Raw genomic sequence first — 19,450 nt, 5'->3', positions numbered from 1 at the left:
TGTATACCTTTTATAAGGGCTGCGAGATAATGTTGGATTTGAATGCGACGCTCAGCTCTTCTATGTTATTGGCTGATTTATTAAATTCCAGATTGGCATGGTGTATACATTGACATTTGCGATTTACCTGAAACTGTGTTACAAATATTTTGTGAAAATGAAATATGCAATTGACTATAAATGAAAAGCAGGTAGATCATCAGTAAATCAATGTGAGTAATGATTAACTTACAGCATGAAAAACAAGTAACATCAACAATTGATTTACTGCATGATACATAATATTTACATTCTTAATTAATAAATTAAAGCATGAGGAGATATTTTGTAAAAACTTCCATTTCCTAAAATGATTATAAATATATAAATTGTGATGGTATCCGGGATGGCTAAGCCTTTTAAGCTGGAATGATGGAGCCTTGCATGAAATTTTGGCCAAGAAGGATGAAATTGGGACCAAGGATAGTTTTTTAGATAAACCCTTGCATGAAATTTTGGCCAAGAAGGATGAAATTGGGACTAAGGATAGTTTTAGAGATAAACCCTTGCATGAAATTTTGGCCAAGAAGGATGAAATTGTGACAAGGATAGTTTTTTAGATAAACCCTGAAGTTTAAGGAGGTTAGTGTTTACTTGAAAAATCATAGAAATTAAGGGAAATTTTTGAAATTTTTATTTACAACGGTAAAGTTTCAATTTTGAGAGTTTCAAGATTTTGAGTGTTGAGTAAATTTTGATTTTAATAATACTAATCAAGATTCAAATATTTTCATAAAGACTTTATGTATACACAATTTTGATTTTAATAAAATTAACCATAGTTATCAAATTCGGCCCAAAAAAAATACGTACGTAAATTCGTTCAAATTCGGCCAAAAAAAATACGTACGTAAATTCGTTCACTAACTATTCCAGCGGCCACTGTTCGTTCAGTAGCGCGAATAATTCGTTGGATTTCAATTTGGTACTGTTCATAATTTTGGTCAAAGCTTTCCACCAGCTTGTCCTCCGACACTAAACTATTACAGCGGCCACTGTGGTTAGTGCCTCGGCCCTGAACACAGAAAGGAGAATAAGTAAAGATAAATTATATGAATATCTACAGGATTCAGCATATTAAGCGTCTATCCTCCACATGTGTCATGAACACATGACGGTTCATGACATACGCTAGTTAATTAAACTGACAGTGGTAGTTAATGACTAATATTATTTAGTCGGAAATATGTAAAGATTATTTGGCAGAGGTGATTTATTACCTGCAAGAAACAATAGTCCTGGTGATTAATTACCTGCAATAAACAATAGTCCTGCGGTTGGGAGAATACAAGTTTGCACCTGCGCAACTGCGCCTTCGTGAACACTAAAAACAACGCACGAGCCTTCCTGGAAATTTGAAAATTGAAATAATGCAGGTATCAATTAGTTTTAATGCTTGGATCATAAAAATGGGTAATTTTTTTAATAGGATGATAAATTTTTTTCAGAAGAAAAAACCAGATAGATTATATTAAGAAAATATAATAAAACAGTTGCATACAAAATACAAATTGCCTTATAAAAGAAGTGGCTGTCCAGGAGATACAGTTCTAATTGTTCTGTACAGATAAAATGATCCAAGCCATCTCTCTCTAAAAAAATTCCTAAGCCAGATAAAAGACAGTATGTAGATTCAGTCAGATCTTTGAAATAAAACCATTGACAGAACTTGCCTATGCATGGATGATCATCAGCCCTACACATCAGGACAATTTGATAGTTCCGAAACCCTCAGCAGAATAGATTCCAAGGGAGACCTGGAGTCTTGGAAAATCCGGTCGTTCCTCCATTTCCATAAAAGCCAAACAACCATTACAAACAGGGAGCGCAAAGATGGACATTGATCACTCCACCATTTGTAACCTTCCTGTACAGAAGCAAAAATTTGGTGAGGGAACAAAAAGATAATGATAAAGCATACCAGATTTGGAGAGTTGAGGTGCACTGGAAAAACATGTGGACATTGGACTCGAGATCGGAGGAGCACATAGAGCATCTGCTCGGTCCATTCCACCCCTTCTTTTGAAGAACCTCCCAAGAGAGGTTCCTGTTGGAGAAGACTAGCCAGGAAAATAATACCATTTTGAGAGGGCATGTCACCTTCCATAGAGAAAGAGGAAAGAGTGGATCAGCGCCAGCTAGGATGCATTTTGTCATAGCATTGTAAATATCCTTGACCCTAATAGGCTGAGATGACTTCGAAAGGGACCATACCAACTCGTCTTTGATACCAAAATGATGGACTCCTTTGCTAGAAAAGATCTGAATCACCGATGACCATACAGGTCCCATGGAAGGAGGCAGAGATAAATCCTCCTCATCCATCCAGACAGGAGATGAAGATGCCCATGATTTAATCAGCCTGTCCCATGTGAAGATCCCTTTTGATTGGAAAAAAGATATAAGACAACGGGGGAGCAGCAAATCCAACCCATTAACAATTGGATCAATACCAATGAAAATAGAAGATCCCGAAAAAAACCTCCATCGAAGATTTTCCAGAAAGAAGGGCAAAATTTTCCGGAAACTGTTCCATATGGCTGATCCCAATTTGATGCCTAAAGAAGACCTTCGATACCAGTAAATCAGGCTGCGTCCTTTTAAATATTTTTTATTAATGATCCCGCTCCATGGACCAGTCCCAAAAATGCCCCGGTGTAGTGATTTGCAAAGGAGGGCCTTTCCAAAAATTCTCATGTTGATGAGGCCCCATCCACCTGCTTTCTTCATCTTAGTAATGGCGTCCATCTTAACCAGATGAATTTTGGACTGGTAAGATCTTCCACCCCATAAGAACTTCCCTTCTAAAGAACACATTTTTTTTATAATTGAAGCCGGAAGATGATACAAATGAGCCCAATACACCGATAATTGGGATAATACAGCTTGAACCAGGATGAGTCTTCCTGCCAGAGATAAAAATCTCGATTCCCATCCGGAGATTTTTTTGTAGAATCGATCAATTAACCATCTCCAGTCCTGTTTGCCGTTCCCTTTGGCTTTCAAAGAGAAGCCGAGATATTTGAAACCCTCACTGATCGAAGACTGATTTATGCCAAATAATTCCGAAATCCAATAAACATTATCCATATTAGATTCATTATGATACAATGTGGATTTTTCCTTATTTATTACCAGTCCCGACGCCGCTTGGAATTGAGCAAGGATATCAAATAAGCATCTCCAAGAAACTCTGCAGAGCATAGCAAAGATAAGAACATCATCAATGAATAAGTTGTGGGATAAGGAGATATCTTTGCAAATTTTGATCGGCATGCATCTATGGTCAGACACAGCTTTCTTGATCTGATTACTGAGGGTGTCCATCACCAGAATAAATAGTAATGGAGATAAAGGGCAGCCTTGCTGAAGACCTCTCTCAGCTTGAAAAAAAGATGATGGAATCCCATTGATTATAACTGCATATTTTACATTTTCGACACAAACCATTATCCAGTTGATGCATTGTGGTCTTAGTCCTATCTTAGCCAGCAAAATTCAGAGAAAACCCCAATCGACACAATAATAAGCTTTTTTCAGATCAATCTTTAATATGGCAGCATCAATGTTTTTTGATATGATAGAATATAAACATTCCTGGGTCATAGCCACTGCATCCAAAATATTCCTGTCTTTAAGGAAGGCATGTTGATCACCGGAGATGAATGTGTTTAATACATCCTTCATCCTTCCTGCAATGATTTTGGAGATAATTTTGAATAGGATATTGCATAATGCAATCGGCCTGTAGTCATGGAAGGATTCTGACCGGACTTTTTTTGGTATAAGAGCTATAAAAGTAGCGGTGATGGCGCTGTTTATATTTCCAGATATACGAGAAGCCTCCACCATCCTTAGCAGGTCATCCTTGAAGATGTCATAGAAATGGGAGAAAAATTCAATAGTCCAGCCATCAGGCTCGGGACTTTTGTCCTTTTTGAAAGATTTGATTGCCGCTTGCAGCTCTTCCTCCTTTATGGGTCTGAAGAAATTATCATTCGCATGTTCATTGAACTTTTCAGGCATGAGGTCCACGGCCCATAAAATATCAGAAATGTCACTCTGTTGACGCCTGTATTGATTCTGAAAAAAATTTGTGGCTGCAACAGAGATGTCATGCTGAGAAAATAAAAAGCCACCCTTTCCATCCTATAAAATTGGGCTATAAAATGTTAAATTGGGATATAAAATGATAAATTTGGTTAGAAATTTGATTATTTCAATTTCTATTTGATTTTTTTTATTTTATTATTATTCTCAAATTGCTCAGAACACAATCTAGTATAATCGAAAACAAATTGCTAATCCTTAAAAATAAAGAACTTAAAAATATTGTTAAATATTTAATTTAATTAAAAATAATTCAAATGCAAAAATTATTACCATTGACATTAAATAATATAAATAACTCCCATACATATCCATAACACATCATTGCTTAAACCTATGTGACTCAACTTTGATTCAAATTTGATCTAACACATAGTAAAAAATAAAAAATAAAAAATAAAAAAACAAAAATTAACCAACTTTACTTACCAAAAATGCGAATACTAATGAAAAATCTATGGTGCTTTTAACGATTCAATCTCTTCACATTCAAAGCATATTAATAACCCACTTGGCATACTCTTTCAATGCAATGTCATTTTAATGGAGTGGATAAACTCGATGGTACCCACCTGACACTTGTTGTTCTTGCATTCAATGGGATGCACTCGACAGCAAAAGGGTCTGGCATATGGAAACATCTGGTGAAACCTCCCCTTAAGATTTGGGTATGGCAATCCAATAGTTCCCATCGCTCAAGGTTTAGTGTCGTGACCGCTTTCTCGGTGTTTCGCCGCTTGCGGTTTCATTTCGCGTTGTGCATGGTCTCGAACCTCGACTCTGCAAATGGGCTAAGAGTTTGTTGTAGAGAAGAAGGTATCAGCGTGCCATCCTTGTTCCGATGGAGCATGGCGTTAAACTTCACCCAACAGGTAACCACAACATTTCCCTATTTCTTGATAGGTATACCCTTTGACAGACTTCGATTCTAATTGCAAAATGTATCCCTCTGCTCATCTGGTTCACTGTGCAGGTGTTTCAAGTACAGGTAGTCTTCTACATTCTAGATTTACTCTGTCTCACGTAACATTGAAGGCCTTGCGTGTATTATGTATAATAATTGTCAACAGTTTTCCTGCTATTAGGTTTAACTCCGACATTTTTCATTTACAGGTAATGTGTTGGCAAAGGCCCTTCCCATATGGTTTTCTCGGTTCGATTGGGTCTCCCTTACTCTAGATTGCCATCTTCTATTCAAGGTTAGTTTTATTATCGAACCTCATGGTGGACTGTCAAGTTCGTATATTTTGGGAGTTAAAGTGGCTATGCTTGTATTCGGCTTATCGCATATTTAATTTATGTTTCTCTTGATAGAGGAATGCCATTAAGTCGAGACTCAGGCCGACATTAGACTAGTTGTTGTTATTTTAAATGGGCAAGGGTTTTGTTATTCGGTCGTGGAATGATTCCAAACAAGTATGTATTGTGGTAAGAACCTATGTAATTCAGGATTCGCTAAGGGTTTGATACTTGTTTTGTTTATTTTCATTCCAAAGGTCTGAAGTTTGTATATACATATAACATTTATAATTTGAACTCTTTTGACTTGGTTTGGCCTTTGAAATCGAAGTTGGTTATCCTCTATCTTACTGGATTCTTCCAAGTTTGTTTATGGCTTTATTGTTCTGTAGCTTAAAGGACGAATACATATGGAATGTGTGACTCACGGTCTTCCTTTTGGAACCGACTGAGAGTTATGATGAGCCCTTGCAATTAATATTTATTATTATTATTATTTTTAATTTAATGATTTAGATATTGGTTGTTTCTACATGTGAAGTCGTTGCTTCTCCATTTGCGATTAACAAAAAGAGATTATATTATCGTGATATATAGGTGATTACATAATTTAAATGGCGTAAGGCCTACAAAGGATTCATGCATGTATAATAACACTTCTATGTTTTAGCGTTTATGCTATTCTTGGTTAACATAATGAGTATCTCAAATGCATCATGTATAGTTTTTGGTTTAGAATTTTTTTTACAGAAATTACCTTTCATTCTTCTGTGTCGTGGAGTATTTTCCTAATTCTTCTACACAGTTGATTCTTTGCTGTCATGTATAATTTTATTCTATTTTCACACCAGTGATAAATCTGTAGACATTCGATATTAATAATTTAAGATACATAAAACGAGCAATATTCAACTAGAAAACAGTCCCTGAAGTTAGTTATCCATCATTGTGGAATCCTTTTTATTTAACATTTACTAAACATGGAGTTTGTTTACTTATCTGTTCTCTGGTTGTAAATACATAAGTTCTTTCCATTTTTAGGAAGGTCTCACCACCCAACCACGGATCTGGCAATTACATCCAGACTCTCCCTCCGAGCTCTGATACATAAAACGAGCAATATTCAACTAGAAAACAAAGTTAGTTATCCATCATTGTGGAATCCTTTTTATTTAACATTTACTAAACATAGAGTTTGTTTACTTATCTGTTCTCTGCTTGTAAATACATAAGTTCTTTCCCTTTTTAGGAAGGTCTCACCACCCAACCACGGATCTGGCAATTACATCCAGACTCTCCCTCTGAGCTCTTCCTTCTCCTGACAGTAAAATAAGTCTGTTGCAGTCAGGTATCTTGGGCATCAGGACCCACAGTCCAGCCTCAAGTCACATACCTTTCAGACTGTATTCAACATTTTTCCCACTGGTTTATTTCACCCAGCTCAAGGAAATCTGGGCAGCGTGGTTTTTGCTCCCTTTCATTTTGCTCCAATTTCTTCCAACCCCCGAGGCATTTCTTTCATTCTCCTTTTGAGCAAGAAGATGAGCAACTATTTTTAACAATCTCAGGAGGTTAACAACTATTTGTTTCAGTTCTTGTCAAAATACTTTAACTCTTAATTATTCATTAATCAAGTAATAAAATATGTTCTGGCTTCTCAGCCTTAATTCTTTAACATTATATGTCAAACAAAGTAAAAGCTAAAGTAATAAGTGAAACTTGGTAACCAAATTAAATTTTCATGCAGTGTGGGGTGTTACATCTTCCCCCCCTTGCGAGGAACATCGTCCCTGGTGTTTTTTCTTATTAAGAAAAGAGTGCCAGATAAGTTTTCTGCATAAATTCCTCTTCTTCCCAAGTAGCCTCTTTCGGGCCAAAGTTCTTCCACTGCACTTTAACCTGGATAATGGCTCATTTACATAAGGTGGTTTTTCTCTGATCGAGAATACGAAGAGGTTCTGCCAGAAACTCTCCTTCTGGTTCAACCTGCACATTTTATAATTTGCTGTCAGAAACCTTTCAAAACAACAAATTATATATTATTTATTCTATTAGTTTATTACCTGTATATTTTCCCAGTTAATTATATGTTGAGGATTGTACACATATTTTTTTTAACAAGGAGACATGAAAAACATTGTGGACCCGGATATGGCCTGGTAATGCAAATTTGTATGCTACAAGTCCAATCCGTTCCAAGGCTTGAAATGGTCCACAATACCAAGGTGATAGCTTAGCACAACCCTTCCATTGTAAAGTACTTTTTCGAGGCTTTACTCTCAGGTACACATGATCCCCCAACTGGAATTCCTTATATGATATTTTTTTATCTGCATAAACCTTTTGTCTATCCTGGGCAACTTTTAAATTCTGACGGACCTTTTTAATTGCCTCCTCCATTTCGGCTAACATGTGAGGACCCAATGTTAGTCTCTTAACAAGACTATTTCAATCTATGGGCACCCTGTACTTTCTTCCATACAACACCTCAAAAGGGTTGATGCACAGTGATTTGTGGAATCCGTTATTATAAGAAAACTCCACTAGGTGGAGGTAGTCTTCCCATTTATGTGGTTGTTACATCACAAACATTCTTAACATATCCTCCGAAATTTGATTTACTCGCTCCATTTGGACATTTGTTTGTGGATGGTAAGTGGTACTAAATTGAATCTGGATGCCTAACCCAAAGAAGAGGGTTTTCCAAAATGTAGATGTAAAATTTACATCTCTGTCAAAAATTTCCACCTTGGGTATTACGTGTAGTCGGAAAATTTCCCTCACAAATATGTTTTGCGATTTACACAGTTTTGTAAGTAGATTTTACGGGTATGAAATGATTGGTTTTGCTTACCTTGTCCACCACCACCATAATTGAATCATGTTGTTTCATAGTGCAAGGTAAACTGGTGATGAAATCTAGAGTGATTGTCTCCCATTTCCACTCAGGAATGGGCAACAGTTGCAATAGGCTAGTTGGGTGCTGATTCTCTGCCTTCATCAGCTGGCACTCCAAACATTTGGATAGGTACTCGGTGACATCTTTCCTTAAACCCGACTAGAAATAATTTTTTTTGATGGCAAAAAATAGTTTCTGGTATCCTGGGTGGGAAGCATAAGGTTTCCTATGAAATTCATCCAATATCAATTGTTTGACAGAATTGTGATTAGGGACATATATTCGATTTCTGAAGGTTAACATTTTGTCTAGATTTATATCATAATCAAATTATTCCCCCTTCTCTTGAGCTTCCAATGCTTGTTGCCAAAGGAAGGCATATTCTGGATCGTTAAGAGATGCTTCCTTAATGATATCAAGAAGGTTAGATCTTACCTGACTGAATTGAACTTCATAGATACAATGTAATTTTCTGCTTAATGCATCAGCTATTTGATTTTCCTTCCTCTTAAGGTGCTTCATTTCAAAATCAAATTCTCTCAAAAATGTTGTCCATCTGGCTTGTCGAGCATTTAAGCTGGATTGGTTAAAGAAATATAACAATTTTTTTTTTCCCAATAGGTAGTGTCACCACATTTTAAGCGCATGCACTACTGCTATCAATTCAAGATCGTATGCAGAATATCGTTGCTCATATTCTTTCAATTTACGTGATTAATAAGCTATAACCTTCCCTTCTTGCGTCAATACTCCACCAACACCTTCCTTACTTGCATCTGTGCAAACCACGAAATATCTTTTTGGGTATGCTACTTTTAGTATGGGTGCAGTAGTAAGTAATTGTTTTAATCGTTCAAAACTTTGTTGACATTCAGTTGTCCAATGGAAAGTGCATCCCCTTTTTTGTAATGAGGTCATAGGAAAAATGATTTTTGAAAATCCTGCAATGAACCGATGGTAGTAACAGGCTAAGCCCAAGAATGATCTAATATTAGCAACATTCTTTGGGGTGGTCCAATCCATAATGGTTTTAATCTTTTTCGGATCCACCACTATTCCCTCTGCTAATATAACGTGACCTAGATACTGTATTTGGCTTTTGAAAAAGTCATACTTTCTATACATAGCGTATAACTAATTGTCTCGTAGAATCTGCAACACTATCCACAAATGGTTTTCATGCTCCTCTTGATTCTTAGAATAAATCAGTATGTTGTCAATAAAAACCAATCCAAACTTTTCTAAATATGGTTGAAAAAAACCGTCCATCAGACTCGTAAAAATAGTTGGGGCATTTGTAAGGATGAATGGAAATACCATGAACTCGTAATGACCATAACGAGTTTGAAATGTAGTTTTACAAATAGCTTCTTCCTTTATCCTTATCTGGTGGTAACCAGACCTTAGATCAAGTTTTAAGAAAACACTAGCTCCCTACACTTGATAAGATAAATCGTCAACACGTGGTAAAGGGTATTTATTTTTTATAGCCAGTTTATTCAGCTGACGATAATCAATGCATAGACTCAATATTTTGTCATTTTTGTATACGAATAGTACGGGGACTCCCCAAGGAGACACACTGGGGTGAATGTAACCTTTATCCAGAAGTTCTTGAAGCTGCATTTTGAGTTCTGTTAACTCAAGGATGCTCATGCGGTAAGGAGCTCTAGAAACAGGAGTTGCACTAGGGATCAATTCAATTGTGAAATCAATATCACGCTTAGGTGGCAATCCAGGAATGGATTTAGGAAACACATCAATGAAATCCTGAATGACAGGAATATTTTCCAAGGAAGTCATTTTACTCTTGGAATTTGTGTATCCTACTTGGACAGCATAAATCTGACAACCCTTCCTAATGCATTTTCCCAGTTGACTAGCAGTAATAGGACGTAACTTAATATTTTTCTTGATTCCTTGTATTTCCTTTCTCTGCCCCGACTCAGTGAGATAACTTAGAGATTTCCCCTTACAATAAACTAAGGACCAACATCTTTCCAACCAATCCATACCTATTAGTACATCATATGAACCCAAAGGGATTACATTAAGATCGACATAGATTGCTTGTCTTGAAATTGTTACAGGACATTGTTCAATTTTTGCAGTTACCCTTCTCTTTGCCCCTGTGGCTAATTGAACTAACCAAGGTTTTTTAAACAACTTGCTTTGCAACTAACATTTATCTATCACTTTAGGACTAACATAGCTTAGGTTAGCACCCGAATCAAACAAAACAGAGACAGGTTGATTAGCGATCATACCTTCACACTCAATCATGGTGGTTTGCTACTCTACTTGATGATCATCCAAAGAAGCACTAATTCTGGACATACTCCTTGCCACTTACCCAACTGTGGAACTTTCTTGCATATTCAAAAGTTGTTATGTTGTAGTCCAGTGCCGGCAATTTTTGTAGTAATGGGATTTTCCACATCCCTAGCATTGCAAAGGCTATTTTGGATGCTGATCATTAGCAGGTTTATTAACTCCCTCCGACTGTCTATCTCAATGTAGGTTGGAACCTTTGACTGGTTCCTTGCTAGAAATTTACTGAAGGGTCTTTGCTATATATTCCTTCCATTAGTAGTCTTTGTTTTTCTGCTTTGGGGTAAATTTCTCCCCCTCCTGCCCAATGCTCCTTTAGACCCCTCACTCTTTTGTTTCATTCGCTGATAACAGATACATGCTTTTCACACCGCATCATCCATTTTTCTCAAGTAATCAAATTCTAGCTTTTCCTTCATAAAGTTGGGTAGACTACTAATAAATCATTGAATCTTGGCCTTTTCTTCCTACATATATGGTACATATCATAATAGGGAAGTAAATCGTTTCACATATTCATCCATGGTCAAGGTTCCCAACCTTAAATCATGGAACTCCTTTTCTTTTTCATCATAATAATGCTTAGTTAAATTGAAATGCTTTTAGAACTCTTTCCACTTAACCCACTCTTCGTCAATTTTTCTCACAGTTTTGATTTCCTCCCACCAAAGGGTAGTCTTACCCCTTAGTTGATAAACTGTCAACCGTTCTTCAAGTTTATAAGTATAGTCATAAATATGAAAGTATTAACTCATGAAAATTAGCCATGCTTCAGCTTCTTCTTCAGACACTCCTTCAAAGAGTGACAGTTTTATCTCTTTGAATTCTCCTTGTAATTCCAATTTCTGTCTTTTTGTCTTCTGCTGCTCAAAAACATTATTCGAACGCCCCTCTTCATCTTCCCCATGCCCATTTGTTGACTCTGCATTATCTTCTCCATGATGGACATTGGGGTTTTCTCCCTATCCTCTACATTGGGATCTGGTCCTCGTTGATTCTGTCCGTCGGATAGACTTTCAAAGATTCTCTCTTGTTCTTGATGCAATCGTTCATTATCCATCCTCAAGTTTCTCATCTCAACATGTAACTGTTGAACATTTTCGAGTAGGGCAACATTGGCTTATCGATATTCTTCTCCTAGTTGTATCCATATGTCCAGGTTGACCTCTACATAAGTTGCTTATGGCTGGTTCAATGGTTTGGGACTCCTCTACATTTCTACTCTTTTGATGTTGATCTTTGTGTTCACATTCACACTTACTTAGTTGCTTATTAAAATATATATATATATATATCAAAAGTCTCAGTGTGCAAGCTTGAGCTTTGATAGAATTTGTAACACATGGCACATACATAAAGAAAAAAATTAACCAACTATTCTTACCTTAGGGATTTATCAGATATAATATATGCAAAAATGTGAATACCAATAAAAAATCTACGGTGCTTTTAATGATTCAATCCCTTCACATATGAAGCATATAAACCTCGAATTAATAACCCACTTGGCATGTTCTTTCAATGTAATGTCATTTTAATGGAGTGGATAAATTTGATGGTACCCACTTGACACTTTTTGTTCTTGCATTCAATGGGATGGGCTCGACAGTAGAAGCATCTAGCATCTGGAAACATCTCGCGAAACCTACACCTTATGATTTGGGTATGGCGATCCAACGACTCCCATCGCTCATGGTTTAGTGCCGTGACCACCTTCTGGATGTTTCGCCACTTGAGGTTACATTTCGCGTTATGCATGGTCTCGAACCTTGGCTTTGCAAATGGGTTTAGAGTTTGTTGCAACGAGGAAGGTATCAACCCGCCATCCTTGTTCCGATGGAGCATGGCATTAAACTTCACCCAATAGGTAACCGCAACATTTCCCTATTTCTTGATAGGTATACCCTTTGACAGTCTTCAATTCTAATTGCAAAATGTATTCCTCTGCTCATCTGGTTCACTTTGCAGGGGTTTCAGGTACAGGTAGTCTTCTACATTCTGGATTTATTCCGTCTCAGGTAACTTTGAGGGCCTTGTGTGCATTACATGTAATAATTGTTAACAGTTTTCCTCCTATTAGGTTTAACTTCAGCATTTTGCATCTATAGGTAATGTGTTGGCAAACGTCCTTCCCATATGGTTTTCTGGGTTTGATTGGGTCTCCTTTACTTCAGGTTACGTCTTCTATTCCAGGTTGGTCTTACTATCGAATCTCATGGTGGACTGTCAAGTACATATATTTTCGGAGTTAAAGTGGTTATGCTTGTATTCGCCTTATCGCATATTTATTTTAGGTTTCTATGGATAGAGGAATGCCATAAAGCCAAGGCTCAGGCCGACATTAGTCTATCTCTTGTTATTTTCAAATGGGCAAGGGTTTTGTTTTCCAGCCATGGAATGATTCCAAACAAGTATGTACTGTGGCAAGAACCTGCGTAATTCAGGCTTCACCAAGGGTTTCATCCTTGCTTTTTTTATTTTCATTCCAAAGATCTGAAGTTTGTATATACATATAACATTTATAATTTGAACTCTTTTGACTTGGTTTGGCTTCTGAAATCGAAGCTGGTTATCCTCTATCTTACTGGATTCTTTCAAGCTTGTTTATGGCTTTACTATTTTGTAGCTTAAAGGACGAATACATATGGACAGTGTGACTCACGGTCTTCCTTCGGGAATTGACTGAGAGTTATGACGAGCCCTTGCAATTGATATTTATTATTTTCCTTTTTTTAAGTTAATGATTTAGATATTGGTTGTTTCTACATGTGAAGTCGTTGCTTCTCCATTTTCAATTAACAGAAAGAGATTATACTATCGTGATATATAGGTGACTACATAATTTAAATGACGTAAGGCCTATAGAGGATTCATGCATGTATAGTAATGCTTCTTTGTTTTAGAGTTTATACTATTCTTGGTTAACATAATGAGTATCTCAAATTCATCATGTACAATTTTTGGTTTAGAAATGTTTTTACAGAAATTACCTTTCATTCTTCTGTGCGGTGGAGTATTTTCATAATTCTTCTACACAGCTAATTATTTTCTATCATGTGCGGTGGAGTATTTTCCTAATTATTCTACACAACTGATATTTTCTATCATGTATAAGTTTATTCTATTTCCACACCAGTGATAAATCTATAGACGTTCACTATTAATAATTTAAGATACATAAAATGGTCAATAATCTACTGGCAAACAGTCCCCGAAGTTAGCTGATTCTTTGCTATCATGTATAAGTTTATTCTATTTTCACACCAGTTATAAATCTATAGACATTCACTATTAATAATTTGAGATACATAAAACGAACAATATTCAACTAGCTATCCATCATTGTGGAATCCTTTTTATTTAACATTTACCAAACACAGATTTTGTTTACTTATTTGCTCTTGCTTGTAAATACATAATTTATTTCCCTTTTTACGAAGGTATCACCACCCAGCCACGGATCTAGCAATTACATCAAGATTCTCCCTCTGAGCTCTTCCTTCTCTTGACACTAAAATAAGTATGTTGCAGTCAGGTATCTTGGGCATCAGGACTCACAGTCCAGCCTCAAGTCACATACCTTTCAAAGTGTACACAACAGTTTTCCCACTAGTTTATTTCACCTAGCTCAAGGAAATCTTGGCAACATGGTTTTTTCTCCCTTTCACTCTGCTCCAATTTCTTCCAAACCCCAGGGCTTTCTTTCATTCCCCTTTTGACGAAGGAGATGAGCAACTATTTTTAACTATCTCGAGAAGTTAACAATTGTTTCTTTCAGTTCTTGTCAAAATACTTTAACTTGTAATTATTCATTAATCAAGTAACAAAATATGTTCTGGCTTCTAGCCTTAATTATTTAACATTCTATGTCAAACAAAGTAAAATCTAAAGTAATAAGTAAAACTTGGTAACCAAAGTAAATGTTCATGCAATGCGGGGTGTTATATTTGATTTTTAAGTTTACCCTTTGAAGCAATCAATGGAGATGCTTTAAACGTAGTGGTGAGTTAGTAAATTTCTATATCATGGCAAATTGCAATAATAATAAAAAAAATATAACTTTTACCTTAACAAAAATTATAAAATAGTAAATTGGTTGCAAATTATATAAAATAAAATAAAAACTAATTTCTATATTGAAAAAAATTATAAATTGATAAATTTCAAAGTTAAATGGCTAACTAATTAGTAATTTCTATATAAATGACAAATTGCTATTAAAAAGAAAAAAAGAACTTCTGTAATGCCCTGCGAAAAAATGTAAATATTTGGTTTACTGTGGTAAATATAAATTGAACTTGATATTATTATCTGTTTGAAATTTAAATATATTTGTTTTCATTATGAGAGATAAAAGTGTTTTCTTTAAAGGATGGTAACTTTTCAAGGAGGAAGTTGTCCTCTTGGAAAAAAAAATAGTCGCTGTGAGAGCAACCCTAATTACCTCCCCTAACTGGAAGGGTTTCCAGAGAAAACGGGGGAAGGAGAGGAAAAATCTGCACTGTAGGGATAGACAGAAAGAGGGAAAAAGAAAGAAGGCTAAGTTTGGTGATGATCAGATAGCCTTGCACACTGTGCAAGCAACTTGCGGAAGACTGTGGTCTAGCAAGTGAGCAAGGGGGGAGATTCTGGTCCCGAAAGACGAATCTCATGGACGGGTAGTTGATTGGTAGCAGACCCAGGTTTGGGTGACCTTCAGGAAGATCTTTAACAGCCAGTAATACCAGGTATGTAAAGAATTCCTTGGAAAAGAATAGCTGAGTGAACTTTGTATTGTATCATATTTCTGTTAAAGAAGGGTGCAGAGGGTTCCCTTTACAGTAAACAGTAGGGGTGAAATGGGTGTTTCCCTAAAAATGACCTTTACTATAGTAAGAGTTAGTGGTCGTGAAGAGTTTTCCACATTCTGGAATTAGGAGATAACCGTGAGGGGAGTCTACAGGAACTATTACTCATAAAAAGAATTAAAGCAGAAAATTCAAAGATTTACAACAGACTCTAAAAAGTAAAAGACCGACCTCGTAATTGACAAAATTCACACAATAGTTAGCAGTTTGATTGTTTAGGAGCTTTCTCCTGAAATACGCCTGTGCGCAAAGAAATGTAGTAAAGTCTGAAGAGTAAATTCAGAGCCTTAGAGCACAGTTAGCGGAGCAGCATTTATAAAGGTTCTAAAGAAAATGCTGAAGTGGTAAAAATAGTTTTCGCAAGGGTTTCAACTACAAAAAAAAATAAAAAGAACCCTTTTCTTTCCCTATTTACATGCAACCAATACTAGTAAATGATAGCAAAGCAAACCACGTAAACATATGTATATATTTAACAGAAGAACGAATCTTGCATTTACCTAACTATACGAAGGTGAATAATCATGCTGAAGCTAAATAACAGTATAGCCAGAGCTCTGAAGAGTGTATTAAGCTTAAGCAAAAAATGCAAAAGCAATTCACACAGAAAGCTAGCCGTATCCTAGGGATAGACCCAAAGGCGAATGCCGTCGTGCAATACAAATCTGCTAAGCAGACAACAAGCTCCCATGCGGGAGATTGCCTATACAAATACTTAAAGAAAACACATGTGCAGGACCAATACAATAGTATTCCGTGATACAAAAATTGTGCATTAAAAAGAGAATTACACTGAATCAACCACAGAATTGTCACTATAATCCCAGAACCCTGCAGGGTAAAGCACAAATACCTTACAATAGAAATCGCACCACGCGACGGGGTTTAGCAAGTATATATAGATTTAACCCAAATTCAGGCCACAAATACCTTAACATAAATTTGGAAATTAGATATACAAAAATTTGTGCTCAGTAACAAATAAACTGTAACAAACTAAAGGAGTTTCCACCAGGGTTTATAACCTGTACATTTTCCTTAAATAAATATATATACATAGCAATTTAAGAGTAAGCCCGAAGGCATATCAAACATATATAAGGCACCAAGTTAACCAGGCCTTCAGTTCAGGGTAACTACTCCGAGGACAAGATTTTCCTGAATCCTGGAGGGAGAAGGGCAACCTTGAATGGCGTATAGATTTCGCCATATCTCTGTGACAATGAACAAAGTAGTAGCCCTAAGGACTTGAGCCATATGGCAATTCCCAAAAATAAAAGGAAAAACCCCTTTTTCTTCCATCCATAGAACGAGAAAATTGTCAACGGAACCAGAAAATCGACTATCAATAAGAGTGTTACTGCTAGGGACTTACCCGTTAGTCAATTGTAGTAGCGGTAGGACTTGAATGCCTGAAAATCATCAACCAGAATCCATGGGTGATTGTTGGAGGTCGGCACCATAATCCTCGACCATAGAACAAAGCCAAGCAAGAAACCCATTAGAATATTGTAACAAAAACCAAACGAAAAACCTGTAAGGGAGGAAAAAAGAATAATAAACTTAAAATTAATTGCATGATAACATTGTTACCAGAAGGCAGAGATGTAATATGCAAGATAAATTCCAGTTTGGAGCTCAGCAGGGTGTAAGAACCAGTGGAATCTACGTGGCACAAAGGAGTTCTGGACAGATTCATCGAAGGTAAGATGGAGCTGATGCATGGTCTGAAGACAAATGTTTTGGGAAACTCCGTGCCTCCGAATAAACAAGGGAGGAGCATATCGTTTCAGCACAGCCCTCGGATGGGCAACCAAACACCCACGCCATCAATGAAGGGAGAAGTTCGAGGGCGCAAAGTCTGAGTGTACCCTAACCTCACCCTTTCACATGACAGAACTGACGGAAATAAATTCCAAAGCCGAGTGTAAAGAGTCGGCAGCGCTAGCAATGAAATCGTTGTCAAATCAGCTATCCACTGGAGACTTTTCTGATAATGCAAAAGGAAACATTACCGTTTTTATATTTCTAGGTTGAAGTAGATGGTACACGGAGAATTAATAAGTTAACAAGTATCATTATGTATGCACGTGTGTAATAGTATAAGGATTAAGATAAAATTAAAAAAAAAATTATTATTCTGTAGGTGGGTATATTACAAGTGGTATTAGAGCCAAGTAACAAAAAGTGTGGCCTCTAGGAATGGAAACTGATAGACAGATAAAGTACATACAATTTATTTTTTTCTCTATTGAGCAGTTAAAGAGAAACATTTAATGCATTGACCCTTCTTCTGTCACTTTTATTATGTTAAGTAAAGGAAAAACAAAAGACTGACAATATGAGAAGAGTAGACAGTGCATCATGCAGGTTTGTGGTGGGTCAGGGACCTGCAACTGGTCCTGAGAATAACCCCGAATTATGGGTATAGCTTGGAGAGGAGGCTCGCAATACAAATCTGGCAATTTTGGAGACAATACAAGAGTTGAAAAATGAAATGGCCCAATTGCGGGAGGATAACGCAAGGTTAACTATGGAACAGGAGAGGATTATAAAAGGCCTATCTAACAAACAAAATCAGCAGCCACCGAATCCCAGTGCTGAGCACCAAAGAATGTCAGAAGAGCAGAATCACCACACAGAACCTGAAGAGTCAGAAGGAAGGGAGGAGGAATGATCTGATAATGCTTCCGAACAACAGACATCAAAAAGGCAACGGATAGAGTTGCAAGGGGAATTCCATAAGATCAAACCGCCACACTTTGACGGAGAATAGGAGGAAGCAACCGAGGCGTAGTTGATTAATATGAAAAAATATTTCCAGCTATATGAATACGATCATAACCTCAAGGCACGGTTGGCCATCTTCCAATTACAGGGAAAAGCCACTCTGTGGTGGGAAGAAGTTAAGATGGTAAGAGGAGTAATTGAACAGAATATCACTTGGGAAAAAATTCAAAGATACTTTAAAGAAAGATACCTGATTAAGCGCTTCTATGACGAGAAGGCAAGGGAATTCCATGACCTGTGGTTGGGACAATGAACTATGGATGAATTTATCACTCGTTTTACTTCATTGCTCCGTTATGTGCCTTACATTCGAGAGGAAAAGGCTAAAGTAAAGAAGTTCGTCACTATTCTACCTTTGAGCATGAGGGAAAGAATCGAATTTGACAACGCAATGAGGATGGACGAGGCTATACGTAAAGCTCGAATTTGCTACCAGGAAAGCAAGTAGAAGGGAGAAATCCTGGGTAAGAAATGGGTTGATAAGAAAAGCAACAAGCTGGCTGGAAATACTAAAGGTAATCAAGGTGGGGGAAACAAAGGATACGCCAAGGGGAAAAACAGCAGAAACATGTAGAAGAATCCGCTCCGACTAAAAGCCCCCATTGAGTCCAGAACCACTGAACAACCTGGGAAAATAGACAACGAAGGGACAACAAGGCCTCCAGTGCAATGTTGGGGCTGTGGTGGACCCCACTATGTGAAAAATTGTCCTCAAGGAAAAGGAATTGAACAGGTTTCCCAAGTCTACGAAGCATCTACAGTTGGCGGTGTAGGACGGAGTCTATGAAAGACAAATGCTGCTCTGGAAGATCGTCAAGCGGAGTACCAACTGAACATGGTGGAATTCGAAGGTAAATTCTTAGACCTTACTGTAACTGTTTTAATTGAGCCAGGAGCTATGTTAAGTTATATTAGTCCTAAGGTTGTGGAGCATTGTAATATACAACTTGTTAAATTTAAGGACCCTTGGCTAGTACAGTTGGCAACAGGGGCAAAGAGACGAGTACTTGCTAAGGTAAAAAACCGCCCATTAAAGATAGTAGGACAGTCAGTGATGATAGATTTAAATGTGCTTCCCCTTGGTTCGTATGATGTGCTGATTGGTATGGACTGGTTAGAAAAACACCTGTCCATAATTAGTTGTAAAACTAAGACTATCTGTTATAAAGATGAGTTTGGAATAAAGCAAGAGATG

At 36.9% G+C, this 19,450-nt stretch overlaps 2 long non-coding RNA genes across 2 annotated transcripts in view; one reads left to right on the top strand and one right to left on the bottom strand.

The window, feature by feature from the left end:
• Window positions 1-878: 878 nt before the first annotated feature.
• The window catches only part of LOC149192283 (uncharacterized), a 39,374-nt gene continuing 20,802 nt past the window's right edge, over window positions 879-19,450 (bottom strand). Inside the window, exons 3-4 of the long non-coding RNA XR_016254879.1 lie at window positions 1,293-1,386; window positions 879-1,054 (exon numbers count right to left, since the gene is read on the bottom strand). This is a non-coding gene — a long non-coding RNA (uncharacterized LOC149192283). The remainder of the gene's footprint in view (window positions 1,055-1,292; window positions 1,387-19,450) is intronic.
• LOC149192284 (uncharacterized) lies at window positions 4,706-5,494 on the top strand. The gene is made up of 2 exons (XR_016254878.1): window positions 4,706-5,021; window positions 5,263-5,494. It is a non-coding gene; the product is annotated as an uncharacterized LOC149192284 (long non-coding RNA).

This window comes from Pinus tabuliformis, chromosome 2_2, assembly GCF_031772625.1.
Source record: "Pinus tabuliformis cultivar Carrire ecotype Pingquan chromosome 2_2, CPIR1, whole genome shotgun sequence".
Lineage (NCBI taxonomy): Eukaryota > Viridiplantae > Streptophyta > Pinopsida > Pinales > Pinaceae > Pinus > Pinus tabuliformis.
The sequence above is the reverse complement of the archived record's forward strand: the minus strand, read 5'-3'. Positions and strand labels throughout refer to the sequence as shown.